At 39.3% G+C, this 17,811-nt stretch overlaps 1 protein-coding gene across 6 annotated transcripts in view; it reads right to left on the bottom strand.

Moving 5' to 3' along the window:
* The window catches only part of ARB2A (ARB2 cotranscriptional regulator A), a 267,766-nt gene that overhangs the window by 39,558 nt on the left and 210,397 nt on the right, over positions 1 to 17,811 (bottom strand). The gene's annotated exons all lie outside the window — the stretch shown is intronic.

The following is a 17,811-nucleotide window of genomic DNA, read 5'->3' as shown; positions in this document are numbered from 1 at the left end:
AATATTTTTAAAGTTTCAATTAAAACATGGCTGCTGTTTTTTTTCTCCTGACTCCAGCCTCATGTGGCAAGGTCAGTCCTGTCAGTGAACAAACAGTTGCTCAGTTGCCTCCAGTGTAGCTGTTATCTGCCTCAAAAAGGGGAGACGTTTGGCACAGCCTAAAGCTGGGGCACGAACCCAACGAATAAGCTTAAGACCTTATCTGACAGCATCAGCTGACACTCCACAAACACATTTGCTTTCCACGACCTCAGAGCATTCGTGATTAATCAAAAATGTATCTTGGATCTTGAGAACAAGATACAAGCAGGCACACAAAAAAGGAATATGCTCTCGATCTCGCTTATTGACTCCAGAAGTGTATTGAATTTAGAAATAGCAGATAGAATAAAATGATCAATATGTTCTCACTTGTCCATGGAAGAGCAAACTATATCCCTCCAGCAACAAACATTGATCATGTAAATGTTCTGGAGCTGCTTTCAAGTACAGAAAGCAAAGGCATGAGGACTTTTGAGGAGGGGCATTACATGGAAAAGACACTGGTGTATGTGCACCAGCACTTGGCTAGGAAGCCTGCTGTTAAAAGCAGTGGAGTGCAGCAATGCACCTGAGCCACCTCTACCACTGTGGCCGTTTCCACCAGTACACATTGCTAACATCCAGTTTGGGAAACACTGTGCCAAGTGATCTTAATAAAACATTATAGAAGATACTTTAAAACTTAATGAAGGCACATAATCTGCTTCAGAGAAAACTTCCTGCCTTAATTTAAATGAGACACAGTTATAACATATCCCCTATGCACTGTTTACAATTTATAATTTATGTCTCAGTTCAAATACATTACTTTCTGCAGTCATCTGCTAAGTTATATGATTAGCATTTGAATATTGTAATATTCTGCTTCTTGATACCAGAGTGATATGATGCAGTACATTTGTATTGTAATACTTTCTTTTTTATTCACTAATAAGCATACCAAGCTCTAATTAGTTGAGATGAAAGAAATCATGCGCCCCACCCAGTCTAATTTGAAAATGGTTTTATCTCTGTAAAAACTCTTCAACATTTCATTTATTAAATCCCACTCTTTGCTGGTTACCTACTGCTCAGGCTATAAGTTGTTCGTGCTCATACTGCACCATCATTCTGCTATAGCAAAACTACTGTATGTGCTTCAGTCCCTGTTGGCATGGCAAAAAAACTTTCATTGCATGTGCTCTCTATAAAATGGTGGTACTAATTAGAAGATATAAACTCATGCTGAGACATGATATGAATTGGTGTTACGCATCTCTTAAGCTCACAGCAGTATTAGATTTATATGGCTGATGTCCTCAACTAATATTCAACTAGAAACATTCAATTTTTTTAAATCTGCAGAAAAATGAAACAAAAATGAAGGTGCTTCATTAAAACAATTTACAGATTCTCAGTAATCCACACTCCACTAATCTCCACACTTGTAAGTGGGAAACAGAAAAAAGAATCTTTTTTTCCCCAGGAAAGACTGTGAAGAAGAAAACACATGCCAGTATTACCTAGTGTCCATCCATTATTTTTTCAAGGGCAGACCTGAAATGACATGGCAGTAGATAAGCAAACATCGCCCCAATTTATGGAGAATGTTCCCCAGAATACAGAGTTTATCTCTCTGAAGTCTGGAAGTGGCTATTAGCCTACAACCTGGGCTGCTGCCATTGAGAGCCTTGTCTTCTTTACTTTTTAAAGAAAGAAAAAGGAGGAATTTGCTAGTCCACAAGAGGTAAGAAGTTGCTCAGGTACCCCAACTTCAGCCTGATTCAAGACACTGCATACATGAAGTTTCATGATGACCCCACTGCTCAAACTCTTGCAACATGACCTACGGGCTTTAGATATCACATTTTGACATCCATGGTGAAAATGAGCAGAAAATCTGACTGTTCCATATCAAGAAATATTTTCCCTAGTGCTAATGTGCCTTAAATACCTTGTTCCACAGCTGAGTGGCCTGGCACCTGCTGCATGAGAAATAGCCAATTACTGTTCAGTGTCTCTAATTTTCTGATTCAATTAGCATGCTTCAGAGCTTTCCAGTTTAATTGCAAACTACTTCACAGTTAGCTCTCCGATTAATCATTGCCCATCTGCAAGCCATCGCAAAACTTGGTGGAACAAATCTCTGTACGTTGGAATGCTGGGAGCTTAGAAAATCAAACTTGTTTTGGTATATAAAGCTTTAATTTTGTTTGCCCTTTTCAGCTGCACTTGTAAGAAGCTCTGTACTGATTAAACAGGAAGTCCAGACAATAATATGCTACATTATGCATATAATTACTGTAAATACAGATGAGACTGTAGAAGGTTAGGTGCTAACATGTATAGAGTAGGGGGTCAAGAAAACACATTTGCAATCAATTTCTCCCCCATTACGACAGAAAGGAGGAATTGGTGGAAGAGGGAGAAAGAGGTATGAGATGGTGATGTAGACCCATGCATGACTCTGGAGGTATTTCTGCAACACTACACAGCCGTACAATCACCAGATGCCATTTCTGATTTCATTGTCAGAGGGAGCTGTTAACTTCCCAAAACTTAAAAAGTTCAGAAAGTTGTATTCAATTGCTTAAATACTGTACCATACCATACCTATACTTTGTTGTACACTTTCAGCTTCAAGTTGAACACTGGCTGTTGGGTAGGACCATAAGATAGATCAGTTGGAGGTGCTATTTTTTCCTGTATTTTACTACACTCACAATGGTAACACTCACTGAATCAACATAGATTACCTATTTTATTCAGGTGCACATTTAACTATCTTATTTAGGTGCACATAAACTTCCTGTCCAGAAGACTTGATTTAAAAAGTAACAGCATATCACAAAACAGGAAAGTAGCAATTCTATTACAAATTAATTATTTTGCATATATGAAAATATATACACACTTGAAGCTTAGGGACCCAAAAATTTTCCTTTAAACCCATGCAACATGTCAGCATGCATTAAATTTGGTGTATATGACTGAGGCATCAGTCCTGCAGGATTCTAGACATGCCTGTTTTGAGATAAATTCAATACAATGCAACAGTGCTCAGTTTCCTGCAGTATCCTGTTTTGAGGACTTCCCTGAACTGGGGCTACTGTGAACATTTTGTTTCAAAATACCATCACTTAAGAACATGCTAATCTCCATCATAATTTTAGTAACTCCAGGTTAATAAGAGAAGTCCTAACAAACCCAAAAGCTGAATCAGCTCATTATCTCCTCTAGCCATCAAAGAAGATTCAAACATTGTAAAATCGTGATAATGATGTTTGGATGATGCGTAGTGACAATTGCCAGGAGCTGAACCTCCTACACTCTGGCAGAAAGAAAACTGTATTACTGACACAAGAAAGAATAATTATATAAAACTATAAAACTATATTATTGATCATCAAAATGATGCCACCACGTCAAATCTGGAAACTGGACTTCTTCAATGTCCTTAGATGCTTGTAACAATTCCAATTAAAATATATTTTAAAACCATGCAGTTAAAACACTGCCTGGCCACCCATCTGGATGAATGAAAAACATTACAAAAATTGGTCAGAAATTCCTGAAGTGAGCATTGCCACCAAAAAACGTGTGTTTGCAAACAGAATGCTGGAGACACAAAACAGGTCTCTGCAGAGCTTTCCAATGCTTTTGTCATTTTCCCAGCATTTTTCTATGCCAGGTGAGTTACATATATCACCTTCCAAGAACAATCTATGTAAATAAATGAATCTATGTAACACAATGAACAATACAGACATTGCAAATACAAGACACAGTCTCACATGCTGTGACATGCCAGTTCAGTATTTCTGTGCATGTAGGCAACATACTTGAGTAGGGTGATGGAGCAGACGTAGCATACACAGATTACAAATTTAAGATGTATTTAAAATCATGCTGAGGAACATGCTTCTACTCTGAGAAAAAGATAACTGAGCTTTGCTGGTCTGTGAAAAAAAGAGTTTTAGGAGTTCTGCATATTTTTCCAGTTTAGGTTATGATTCTGAAGTCATTGCAGCCTGTATTATCTTTTTAAAATGAACCACGAGGTTATCAAATTGATCTCCTCTATTACGACTAGTTTGGCATACAATCACAGAATTCAGAAACACAGGCAAAAAATGTGATGTTTTTAACATTTCCAAGAGAGTATCTCCTAAATCTGTACAACATTGCTGAAAGTTTCAGCCCCACAGTGCCCGCTAATGTCAAGACAAGTTACACAGCTGAAGCCTGATAATCTACTCCATTTATATACTCAATTTAGTGAGTGGGAACCTGTTCTTAGAGTTCTGTCACCAGGTTACCGCAACACTCCAGCATGCAAGGCTATCTTCTTCCCATCACTCCCTTGACAGCTTACTTGTGTTTAAACCTAGTTTGTAACTGCCTTCCTAAGGCGAACTGGTTTCCTATTCTGCTTCTTTATTCTGAATCAGAAGAAGCCAAAGTGATGTTAAAGTACTTAATGACTCTGACACAGATGTAGAAAAGTCAGCAGGCACAGAAACTTGACCTGGACCACCCATGGAGGCTCAACGAAGACTGCCCAATATTGATGTCTTGAGAAACCAAGCCATAAATTGTGTTGCCTGGGCCTGTCTGAGCAGCTTTGCTGGGGTGTGCAACACCAATCTGCAGACTCCTAGCTCCTAGCTTAGCCCCGGCCTTTCTTATGAACATTTTCAGCAAAACAGGTAACTTTCCCAGTGCAGCAATTTGGGTTCCTTGCTCTGGAAACTGTGATCATCTTACGAAGCTTTTACTGAGTTTTGGAACCACAGCACTGAAAAAACTCAATTGAAAACAATTACTACAAAAAACCCCATTGCTTTCATTTCTTAGAGGCAGATTATGAAAACAATAGTAGCTGTTTCACGACCACAAGGACAAAGAATTTGTACTGGCTGCCTCAGAGTCAGCACCCAACATTGTTTTCAATGGCAAACATCTCGACAGCATTGCAGGGTCACTTCTGTCCTGCTGGAATTACCACACCAAGGGGACCAGGGGGACTGGGCAGCCAAACTGTGCATGCATGCTGGCATTGAATATGGGAAAGTTTTTAATCTCTGCGCTTTTAAGGTCCAGCTACAAGTCCCATCAAATCGCCTCTCGCTCCCAGACTCACTTATGGTCCTGCCAAAGGACTTTTGATGCACTTAAGTCACCTTCCTTCCCATTTAATTCATGATGGTGACTTATAATGACCAAGAATATTTCCCTCCACTTCGTTCTGGCTCTTTTAAACTGTTCCTATGGTACAGTGTGTTTCTTTATTTTTTGTTTTTTTAAGCACAACTTCTACAGTTTAGAAAAACTGCATTTTTTAAAGCAGGTTTTAGAAAAAATTTTGCATTCCTGTTGGATCTCTTGGTTTAGCTTGCTCTGTTGAGACAATGTGCAAAAGCTCAAGCTTTTATATTTTTCTTTGTTTTGAGTTGAAAAGGGTTGTAATATCTACAAAAACAACTGGGGGAATATACTATTATTTTTACTTCCTTTAAAAATACTTTTATTTTTCTCACTATGGGAACATGAAATTTTAAGTACCAGAAGCTCTGCTTACCTTTTTCACTAGCCCTGCCTGCATGTATTCAATCTCTGCTTCTTATATTTAAGAAAGGTAAAATATTATTTTTTACTAATTATGTTAACAAGCTTAAAGCTTCATGGAAGAGTGATTTTTACAAATGAGGGTTTTATCTTCCGTTTGTTCTTAGGAAACACTCCTCATCCTTCTACTGTCTGTTAAAAATTAGGGCATAGAGATGCACATCCAGCATTCTGGGCTGCATAACTGGTAAATATCGAAAGATGTATTCTGAAAAGTTATCTTAGTATTTACTTAAAAAAACAATAAAAAAACTTTAAAAAGCACCAGAAAAGGGAAATTTATCCCAGCCAAGGTGAAATAAGGAGGATGCTCCAAAATCAGCCCAAACCTGATCCTGCACAGTGGTGCAGGGTCACATGCAGTGCAGGGACAGGCAGGTAACTGCTACATCATCCCTTCTGCTTGCAGCCAGGCTGCTACCAACATCTCTCTGTCCTAAGTCAGTGGGGTAATTTGGAGCATGTTAATTATCCAGAAACTACATGACTTGAAGAGTAACTACAAAGATACCTTGTCAATGACAAGACCCTATAAACAAGTTTACTGAGAGATTTTAGACTTCATTACTGGTTATTCCCAAAAGGTGTCAGTCCATCAAGACTCCAGCAGGATACAGCAACTTGCCTCCTGTCTGACTTCTGTAGTTAAAGTGAAGCAAAAATTACTGATCCTGCCTCTATCAGATTTCTGCTGAGCTCCATACATGGCATATTTTCTAATATTTTGATCCAAGCAGACCACTGAAACAGTCAAATTTATTTCTGGCCAGGTATAGGCAAAGCAAAAAATTAGAAAAAAATAATCAGAAAATGTCCACAGATTACTTTGTAATAATAAAACGTGAATACAATTTCTCTTTCCCATACTATCACGGGCACTGAATTATCATCACATGGTAGTATACACTTTAAAAATATTTATACAGATCAGGTGAAAATATATTTCACACCACAGCTTGCATAATGCAGTACCCATTTTTAGCTAGTGGTCTCCAGTGCAGAGCAACACAAAGGCTCAAGGCAATTTTAAAGCAGGAACCAAAAGTAATTCTTTACTTAGATATTTTTCATTTAACTGTGAATAAAAATTTTCATTCTAGCTTTGCTCTAACTGTGGTAAACTCATTCAGTCCCTGTTTGGGAATGCAGAGTCTATTCTGGAATGGATAACTCATTTATTTCACCAGGTATCACAGAGAGCATGATGCCCCTGTGCTTGCAGAATCCTCTCTTAAAAAGAGAATTGTGCTAGGTAAGCAAAATCATAATACTCATGGAATAAGAGGATTCATAAGGAGTGCAGAAGCCAGACAGAACAGGTGTGGGGCATGGGTTAGGATGGTCTGGGTCCAGGGCACCTCCACAGGTTCAGAGTAATCACTGCTTACCATTTTCATGTCTCCCCAGAAATACAGAATAAATAGAAAAAAATCACCTGCATTTGTTCAGAACTGGGACAATATTAAATATACTTGTTTATACAAGTACATATGTATATGTTTATGATATCTTATTGCATTTTTATTAATTTTTGTAGCCATAAAGTCATTAAACTAATTTTTAAAAATAACTTAATATCAACTCTTTTGCATTAATATCAATATAAACTCAATATATTTAAAATTAGCTTGAAAGTCAGTTGTTGTGCATATCACAGAGATGATTTAATAAAGAGGTGGTTTAATCCATCCATCCATATATGTATGTAGATGCTTATGAATATCCTGCTGCTTGAAAATGACTCACTATGCTATTTCACCACAATTTGCATTGCTATAATAGGATATTGACTGATTTTAGGTTTAAGGGACTAAAGCAGTATTCAGTAATGACTCTGTGCTACAAGTTTATTGCAAGTGCCGAAGGTTCATTCACCCCAAGCAATTCAGTCAATAACCAATTTTTATACTTCTATCTCCTTCAAAACTCCAAACCAATAATCCCTGGCTTTTTTTTTTTTTTTTAATTATTTCAGTATCAGACTAACATTTCCCATGGAAATCAATATGGGTGAGATCCATTAGCCAAAAATCTGCACTACTGCAATGCAAACATATTAAAAATATTGATCTTGCAGGCTACTGATGTTTTGATTGAATTTAATGTTTGTAAGCAGCAGAATTTCAATGACTGAAACAAACTTTTGATTAAAATTATAGATTTTAACTTTTTTCTTCTATTTTACTGTTTCAAAGGGTATTGCATGGTTTACTTGCTTGCTGTAAATGATCATTGTAGTAAATCCTTACTCACTTTCTCTCATTTGTAAATATTAAAGTTTGTCCCAGGTAACACATCTTCAGATGTACTTTCTATCACTCTTGATGTTTTGGTTCCACTATATCACATGTGTAACACCATGTTCATATGGGCAGTGCCAGATGTATTTTTGCAGCATTTTCCCTTCTAAATCCTCACATCTTGTGTCTGCTACCAGCAGCAACCCAAATTTGACCTCACTTTTTTTTTCACTAAACCTTTTGATTTTTTGACAGCTGCTGGCCAGGATTTTGCTAAATCCATCTTCCTAATGTGATTCCTTCTTTCAAAACAAGTATCTCACATAAAATAAGGGTATTTTCTACACTCTGGGTCTTTCTACCTTGGGTATGAATACACCTTCATTGCCATACAGTCTGAATGTTCCACCACGTGGATCACATTTACTATCACAGGAGAGTGGAGGCATCCTTGCTTTAGGGATGAGGAAGCCAAGAATTGAGGAATTAGGAGGATAACTTCAGACAGCCTGGCTTCCACCTAGGCGGAAGGCTATGATGAAGTAGCTCTAAAGGAGGAGGTCTTCTTCAGAAGGCACCAGTACTGATGACTGTCTTAGGCAATCCAAATGGTTGTTTGCTGTGGGTGACACATGTGGTTATTGGCTCTTGTGTGCTCTGGGCTAGTGCAAGACCTCCTTTTGCCTTACGGCCGGATAAATTACATAGAAATATTTGGAAAACAGAAGTGAAATAGACTACTGCAAAGAGATACCAGAGATGGATCTTTAAGACCTTTGTCCCCAGAGGATCGTACCTGCTGGAACCTGTGGCACCACCTGTAAATCTCCAGCTCCATACAGACAATGCCTACATACGTGCCTGTGAATAGACAAGTGCTTGACAGAGGAGACACAGCTTCACCATTCTGGTGCCCATCACAGGGATATGCCACCTGAGGCCCCTTCCAGGTTTGCACTTCCATTATCCAGTATTATAACAGCTTAAGACACATCCTCTTCGGACAGATCATGTGAATTACTTTTTTAAAATCATAACTCTCTTTCTGTTGATATCCAACTCCCCAACTCTATAGTGCAACCTGGCTCCTGTGTCCAGGAGTGGGGAAAAATTACCTGAAGGAAGAATAACTTAAGGGATGAGGCATGTGGACACACTTGCACTATACTATAAAGCAAAAGAGATGTGGTTCCTGTACAGCATATAACATAACATCCAAGGTACAGCTCCAGGACCTAAATCCTCTTACAAAGTCACTGCACGAATGGACCTGGGTTAACCCTATCTCCATGCATCTCACAGGCTGAAGCTTTCCAGTGGGGTGCAACGCCCAAAAGACCTGTGCCACCACCCACTACAACCTTCTGGAAAAGCCTTTGAGCACTGACCCCATGTCTCTGGCTCTGCAGTCACATTAAGCTTTGATGTTTGCTAGTATTGATTGCCCACTCTGAAATATTTAAACAGGAAAAGCAAATTAGCATTACTAAGAAGCTACATGTGGAAAGAGGAAAGACCAACTCAGCTCTGCTGTCCTGCTTCTTCCACTGTTGGACATGAAGTGCTCCACGATTGTTATCAAATGCCTTAGAGCAGGCAGTGCTTTGTCTGCACCTTGAGATCTTAGGAAGGACAAAGAAACAAAACTGCCTCTAAATATGGAATGTTTCAGGCAAAGGACAGACAGCTTCCCAAGTCAGGCAGAGATCTCTTCTGCAGAGAAAGAGCTGTATGGCAGAAATGTTCTGTATTGACCACAACCTGGACTACAGACTACTAAACTTTGAGTCTTCAACCACTTTCAGGTAAAAAACAAAACAAAACAAAACAACCCAACAAAAAAAGCCCAAGCCCCAAGACGAATAAACTAAGAAACAGTTATAAGCCTAACTACAAAAAGAAATTCAAAAGGACAGGCACCATTGCAAATGGTGTTCTACTGTATCTGCACTGTAAACATGCACCAATTTATAATCCTCAAAATTGAAATACTTTGCCCTCCAAACACAGGCAGAACAAGCAGTCTCAGTACAAGTGTTTTTTAGATACTCTGTCAATGTGTCTACACACAATCTGAAAACTTCTCCTGGCTGGGGAGCATATTTCAGGGTTCCAGCACACAAGCTTCCTGCAGACTCAGCTGCAGGAATTTTAAGTTTTGCTGCTCTCTGCTGCTTGTCCTGCCTCTCTGCTGAGCAACTGCCCCTGAGGTAGAATTTGCAGACATGAACATAGCCATCACATTAATACAAATGCTGTTTTTTTTGCAGTTTAATGTCATCATCCTGCAGGAAATGCATATCCCTCTGAAGACTTTGGCAGAGGGGAAATAGCCAGCGAAAGGATGGGCTGAGGCTCAGGCTTTTAAACAGCCTCAAAGTCTTCATCAAGTCTGCTCCACGTACATTTCAGGGCCAAGATTATGAGCTATCAAGTCAGGCGCTTGCTTATTAAAACATATTAATTTCATATAGTTTATAATATTTTGACAGTATCAAACAGAAGCAGTTCTGGCTCTGCTGTGGGTAGAGTGCTGCAGATGGACATGAAAAGCTCTGCATCTCACAAGCCATTCTTAAAGCCCCTATTTATTAATTCTAAGTAATGCATGGGACAGAGAACAAAATGTTCATACCATTCATTTATTCGCATATTCATCTCATCTATCACAACAAGGAGACAAATTTAGAATGTTTTTTCTAAGATTTGCCTTCAATGTCTAGCTGTTAGAGTAATTGCTAGTGAATTACTATTTGCATGAAACAGTCTATTATCCAGTATTACCCATTGAAGCAGATGGCCCTCATTTCATAATGTAGACATACATGGTGTTGTCTCTCTCCTTGTTGCCCATCCAAGCTCAGGACAACCATGCCATACCTGGGTGAGGAGAAGGTCTGCACGCTGACCCTTGAACATGCAGTCTGAGCCCAGTATCTCTACAGATGGCTAATGCATTTTTGCCTCCACCAGATTCTGAAAATTCACCAAGTAATAATGAGGATGACTTAAAAATTATGTGATCTAAAAATAATTTGAGGGTTCTTGCTTCTTGCTGAAGATAGCTGAAAAGAAATCAAGTTTCTTTTCCACATCACTGGATGGGCAAAAAAGATCTATTTCAAAAATTGCAAGACCAGAAATTGATCAGTAAATAACCACTAACCCACTACAAAAGTATAAATAATGATATAGTAGTTAGCATCTAGTACTTGCAATACTACACACCAATCACTCCTTCACTTGTGGTATGACAATTTGCTGATTACCTAAGATGTCCCTACCATCTATACAAAAATAGTTACTGTCATCCATATTTAACACCATCATCCATGATCATGAAATTCAAGTAGATCAAGAGACAATGAAGTATAACATATAGAAAAAAATAACGTATCTGGAATTGGCAAGCAGAGATTAGAATAAAGGCTCTGCCAAGCCATGGCAAGGGCCACTTCCAAAAAATTAGTGACACCTTTGGTGGACTCACTCCTCTTCCCACCAGATGCTACAATGCCAACTCTTCCCTTTGGCCGTGACAAATTGGTTTTAACCCCTTTCTGACTGAATTTAGGATGAAAAGACATCTAAATGGAAGTACTTAGAAAGTCTGTGACTTGTTCTATACTATTCTGCAGCTCTACACCAGAGCTGAGACTGTGCACAGGGTCTCCGGCAACAAGGCAAACTGTAGGCAATCAGCCTTCAAATCAGGTTGTTAAACTGGCCTGTTTTGCTACTTCAGGGTTATTAAAGTGCCTTGTAACTGTCTGCTTCTATGTAAGAGGTTGACATCTGCCCCTGAGCAAGAACGACACTCAAAGCAACGCAAACTGTTGTTGTCCTTGCTTGAGTCACTGCATGCAAACCTTACACTTTGCTACCAAATTATTTAGGATACCCCAAAAAGGTAGACAAAGGTATGCTATGACCTCTGTGATTGTGTGATTTCAGTGAAGCTTCAGAAAAGGAGAGGCCTGCCTGGGTCAGTCTCTTAGTGCAGAAACTGATGGTCAAATGCAAGAAGATGCTAGACATTTCCTAAAAAAGCACTCAGGATCTTCAAATTCCAGTGACACCAACAGCGACATAAACTCTGTATGCTCAAAAGTTTCTGGATTGATTAATTAAATCCCACATGGCTGAGTGAAGGATGCATATTCTGAACAAACAAAGCAACCACACATAAATCCTGTAGGGCCAAAATGTCTTCCCTTATTTAATCTTTAAAAAGTAAGAAAATGACACCCTCTCCAAGTGAATTAAGACATCACTGTGTACTGAGTATCTCCTTAGTCTATATAAAATACAAAGAATCAATTATAGATTCAGAAATTCTTAATTGATCTGCAGACTTTCAGATTTTCAATTTTTTCAATTTTTTTTGCAGTTATTTATGTCTTTCATGCAAGCGTTGAAGACTGAAACACAGAAAGAGCTTGAAATGTAAGAGCATAACTTAAAGAAGTTTGACACAAACACAATAAAAAAACCCAAACCAAAACAATTTTTCGGCACTGAAAGCATGTGCTCTGCCCCCTGCAGCTAAAAGTCACATAATGAGAGTGCATGTTCTGTTAAAAACTACTATTTTCAAGCATGGCTGGTGATTTTGGACAGTAACATTAAAGAAATCTTCAATCTGTCAGTTTTCTCACTGTGCATTTACTAAAGCATCCCCACTGTCCAAAGTCCCAGGAGTTTGGGGATCTGACATCATGGAAGGAAAAAAAAAATTAAAAGATTCCCAAGGTACTTGTTTTGATCTGGTTTATGCATTTTTCCCCCTAGCCATATCATTATTCCAATCCACCCCATGGAATATGTTGCAAATGCAAGGGCACTTCACTCCTTTCTTTCCTGGGAACAGAGTAGAAATGAAGCTGGCCACAGCCCACACAATGCCTGCTAAATGCAGTAGTGTTCTCAGAGAATAATTATTTTGAAAATAATTATTAAGATTAGGAACTAACTGATCAGTACAACTTATTTCACTAATTTCACTTACTGCAAATCACTCGCATTAAGGTGTTCTGGAGTTAACATGAACGAACAGATTTCAATTTTCACTCTCCAGGTTTTACTATGGCATACATATTGCTTACTTTTTGTAAGCTACATGCATCTGTTTTTTCTTTTTGTTTTCTTGTTAACATATTCACAAAGACATCCAGATTTCAAGCTGTTTGTTGTACAGACGTATTCAACAAATTCATAAATGTATTGTTCATAAACACTTTACTATGGTTTATTTGTTAATCCCGGTGTGTGACAGACCACCTCAGCAATGAGATATACTTGTTTCACTCCCTGGCTGGGGACACTCTGAACATCAAAAACAATGACAAGGGATAGTATATTCCTGGTTAACATCTCCTAAAAGACTTTCTTCTGCTATTGTATGTCAGATCAGAGAGAACACTGTTAGGACACTGTGATCAGTAACTGTCAGTCCTCTGCATCTGGACAAACATAACAGATAATGTCACCCAACACATTTGCCAGAAAGCAAATCTAAATATTTGCGATATTAAAGAAGTAATACTATTATACATTATTAAAAGAGCATTGCATGGTTGTATTGTACAGTGTTTATTTTATTTTTAAAAAAGACAGCAAGAATGAAAACAGCTTAAAAACTGAACCTGACAACCTGGACTTTCAGTTGCTTAGCTTTCTTTTTCTCTGCCCATTCATACAGCCATGAACAAGCAGGTGTGACACAGATGCCGCATGGTCCATGCCCTGGCCCACAGCAAGACCCAATGCCCCTACATCCCTTTCAGCAAACATCTGCCTGCCTTGTTTTTACACACCTCCCTCCATGGAGCACCTGAAGGCAGTAACCCCAGATACACCATCAGGAAGTTTCCCTTAGTGTCTAATTTGAACTTTTCCTGCTGTGATTTAATTTTGTTCCTTTTTGTACTATTTACTATGTGTGCAGAGAGCAGACTATTCCTTTCTTCTTTGAAACACTCACAAACCCAATGACTTCTACCACGTTTTTTTTCTTTCAGACCTCTTTCTTTAGATTAAACCTTTTCCTGCTTTTCACTCTTTTTCTTTTCACCCTTTTTTAGACTTCTCTTTTTCAGGTTTTCTAGTTCTTTTTTTCCATGGGCCATGCTGCCTACAAGAGCTCTATGCTGAAGCATCACCAGTAGTTTTGTAAGCTATAGGCTTATTTAGATATGTCTGTAAAAGATTTGTCTTTTCTGCAGAATGCATCATCGTTGACTTATCCTCTGTGTGCCGCTGCAAAGCAATTTATTCTCCAGGGGATAAAGGCAAATACTGCTTGACTCCTGTGATTTTCTCTCTGTTGCCCCTGATAAAATTCAACCTAGCACAAGCCTCACTCCTGTTCTTCAGGGTCTCAGTTCTGCTAGGCTGGGATCAAAATTTGCTGTTGCTGTTATCCCAGTACTGTGAAGCACACAGACCCTTTCAGCAGTCAGGAGCAGCAGTGCTTCCACATCTCATGATGGCTGATGGCGAGAAAGGCTGATCCTCAAAGAGGGATTGAAAAACAGTTGCTGCCAGTCTCAAGACATAAGCAGTAATGGCACAGCACAGCACAGTACTTTTCCCTGGCTTCTGAGTATATTCAGAAACAGAAAAAAAAATCTTGCATTTCCTTTGTGAGCAACCACAGATTTACCCAACTCATTAAGACACAGACAAACTTCAGTGCCATATACTCCAGAAATTATCTACTGTGTAAAGGACACCAAAGTATCCTGGAGGGCAAAGACACTGCTCTAAGCTTGTTGCATAACTGTTGTTCATTGCCTGTTACTGTCCACAGCAATTAGCTGAACCTGAGCAGTCCTCAAATAATAAGCCTGGAGCAAAGCAGGTACTCACATTGCAGAAACTTGGCACAAAGCTTCCTTGTAACTGGAAGGTACTGAGGATTTAAGAAGGCTTGAGAACATCAAGTTCTAAATGTAGAGACCTGTGTAAACAGGTTTTGAAGACATGCCTTTTCTCCTCTCATTTCTGATGCCTGGACCAGAAGACAGTGTGATCCCACTTCTTTGTTGTAGAGGAGAGGTGAAGAAAAACAGACCACTGCTGCAGAATAATCATGCCCAGTTCAGCTACAGAAGAAACTTTCCATCAGTTCAGGAAATGCAACCAATGCCATGGTGATCTACACAATAAATACTTGAAATTAATTACTTTCCCTTCTATGAATCAAAACCAGGAGAAGGGGATGGTTAGAGTAGGTCAGAGAAAGTGTTACATGATGGCTGTAGAGGCAAAAGACAGTCCATGTGAAACCTTAGAAAAATTTATCTGCAACCAAGAAATGAGGTCACCTTTGTGCTTGCAGAGCACAAAACTTTTACGTCTCCCACAAGGAAACGCAAGGCACAGCTTAAAGCTACTCAGCTGTGCATACAGATGCCAGGCTGTAAAGAGCCATCAGAATATGAGACAACCTGTACAGCTAGATACTGAAATGCCAAAAAGTTTGCAAGAAACCCAAAGGGGTCAAGGTCTTTATGCATAACCCTTTCCTGTAGAAAATCATGGGGCCTGAGATGAAGATCACATCACCAAATCATTCAGCAGATCTCAAGAGATTTCTCACTCCTGTCCTGAACTCAGGGGTCCACTCACATCCACATAGGGAGTCAGCTAAAAAAATCTGCCATGTCTCTGATGCTCAGACACTAGTAGCTGGCCCAATTTCTGCTCAACACACTGTACTTTTGTCATGGATAAATATGTGTAAGGTAAACTTTACAGTTACTGCCTTGCAGTTACTGCAAGAAAAGGAAACCAACTGTGACCTTGTAAATAATTTGTGTATGTCCTTGTATACATACACTCACCAAGATTTTTACGTGTGCAAGTGTTGTGTTATTACTTATTGTAGTTGTTTTGCCAGTAGTTTGTTTTCTTTTTTATTTTTATTATTACTTTATTAATTCTAGTCATTATTAATTCCAGTGAACAAAGTAAGTATCTGAATTAAGTGAAGGCTCATCTATCTCCCTGGCGTAACTGTACCCCTGCTAATCTATCTGCTACCACAGTGCCTCACTACAATTTTCATGGGAAGCAGGTCGGCTGAAGGTATTGAACATACTGAGACCCAGTGGTCCAGTTTCATAATGCCCCTATCTTGGTTAAAGACAATTAGAAGAACACTCTGGAATGAGATGGTTTCCCTTTAGGGGTTCAACCAATCCGTTTTCACCAATAAGGAATGAATATGAGCAGATTTACCTAGAAAAGTAACAGTTTACTAACAATGAGAACAGTAACAAGCAAAAAATAATAGCAAATAATCACCAGATACAAAACTGCTAAACCTCGGGGACTCCCCAGAACAAACCACACCCATATTGCTGGGGATGTCCCTGAGTGCATGGCTTGAAAGACAAAGAGAAAAGTGGTGTCAGTCTTTCCTCACCACCCGGCTCATCTTGCCAGTAGCCAAGTCCTGCTGAGAAATGCTCAGACAGGGCCAGAACGCACGGAGAGACTTCATGGCCTTTCTTTCGGCAGACGATAACCAGCAGCAGGTAAGGCAGTGCTGTGTCCGGGCTGGGGTGACTCCATAGCCTCCTCTGCTTGGATGGGTGTGATGGGGAGCTCGAGTGAGCCAGCAGCAGTGGGCAGGCACCTATGGAACTTACCTCCAGGCAGCTCAAAACTGCTAACTGAAGTCTCTCGGAGATGAGGGAAAAAACCCAAAACCCAAGAAGACAAGCCAAAAAGGAAAAGCCTCTGCCTAAGCAAAGACCAAGAAGCCAGTGAAGCAAAACTCATGCCACGACAGAGCATGCTTGGCCTGCCCGAGCATACTTTAAAAGTGGCAGAAACCACATTCCCTACCCCAACTCCCCTTGGTTTCCCAGCCGCAGGGTCATTAAGAGACAGTAACAATTTTGGGCACAGATAGGTATGGAAGACAATAACCTTTTGAGTTACCAGGACACCCCCACTTATACAAAGCAGAGCACAGAAACAGCACAAGGCTGCCCTGCAACACCCATGCTAATGCTGCTCATAATGGTAAGTCATTAGGGATGCTACTCTGAGCAGAATTTTGGAGACAAATGATGGATTGCTGACAACAACAGTAGGAAAGAAAGTAAAACAGATGTATTTTATACAGAGTGGAAAACTCAGAGGCAACATGCTACCTCCAAGCAGCAAGAATATAAGAAAAGCAAGTATGTAAGATGAGTAGATCAAGACTTCCTTATATAAACACCAGAGATTAGCACAGGTCAAAAAATTTTTAAATGCACTGAAAACCTATTGGCTTACAAATCTCTTAAAGGTTTTGAAGTGCACAGAAGTGCAAATTTTCTGTCAAACTAGAGGAAACGTACGAACACACAGGAAGTTTGGATACACAGATTCTGCAAAGGCCCAGTTTTTGTGCCTGAGAGTTTTGCATCTTTCCTACATATGTATATGCAAGATCTGAAATTAAAATATATCCCATGTATCTTACCTAGAGACAGGTGTCTCATATGGACATGGTGTTTCTACCAAGAGAGATTATAAAACTTTCTCTAAGAAGCTCATCATAGAGGAAGGGAGCACACATGCTTAATTACAATTAAGCAATCAGAACCAAGATAATAGTAAATAATTAAAAAAGCAGATCCACCACCATAGCAGTCCAACCCACAGTAGGTCATCCATTCTGTATGTAAGAGGAGTTTGAGATGAAGCAGTAGTACAACTAGGCTATGCTGCCTGCAATCCATAAACTGATGCTCCCTGCTCATAACCCGTCTTTAATTTTTAAGAAAGAAATCAGTAAGTGCAGATAAAACACGGAGGGCTGTAATCCCTGGAGTGATCTTGTCACAACATGTGTTACTACAGTTCTACGCTTTTACCTCTGTATTTTGTTGTATATAGTAGAGCAACATAATTAACCAGT

This window comes from Sturnus vulgaris, chromosome Z, assembly GCF_052056855.1.
Source record: "Sturnus vulgaris isolate bStuVul1 chromosome Z, bStuVul1.hap1, whole genome shotgun sequence".
In the NCBI taxonomy this organism is placed as follows: Eukaryota; Metazoa; Chordata; class Aves; order Passeriformes; family Sturnidae; genus Sturnus; species Sturnus vulgaris.
The sequence above is the reverse complement of the archived record's forward strand: the minus strand, read 5'-3'. Positions and strand labels throughout refer to the sequence as shown.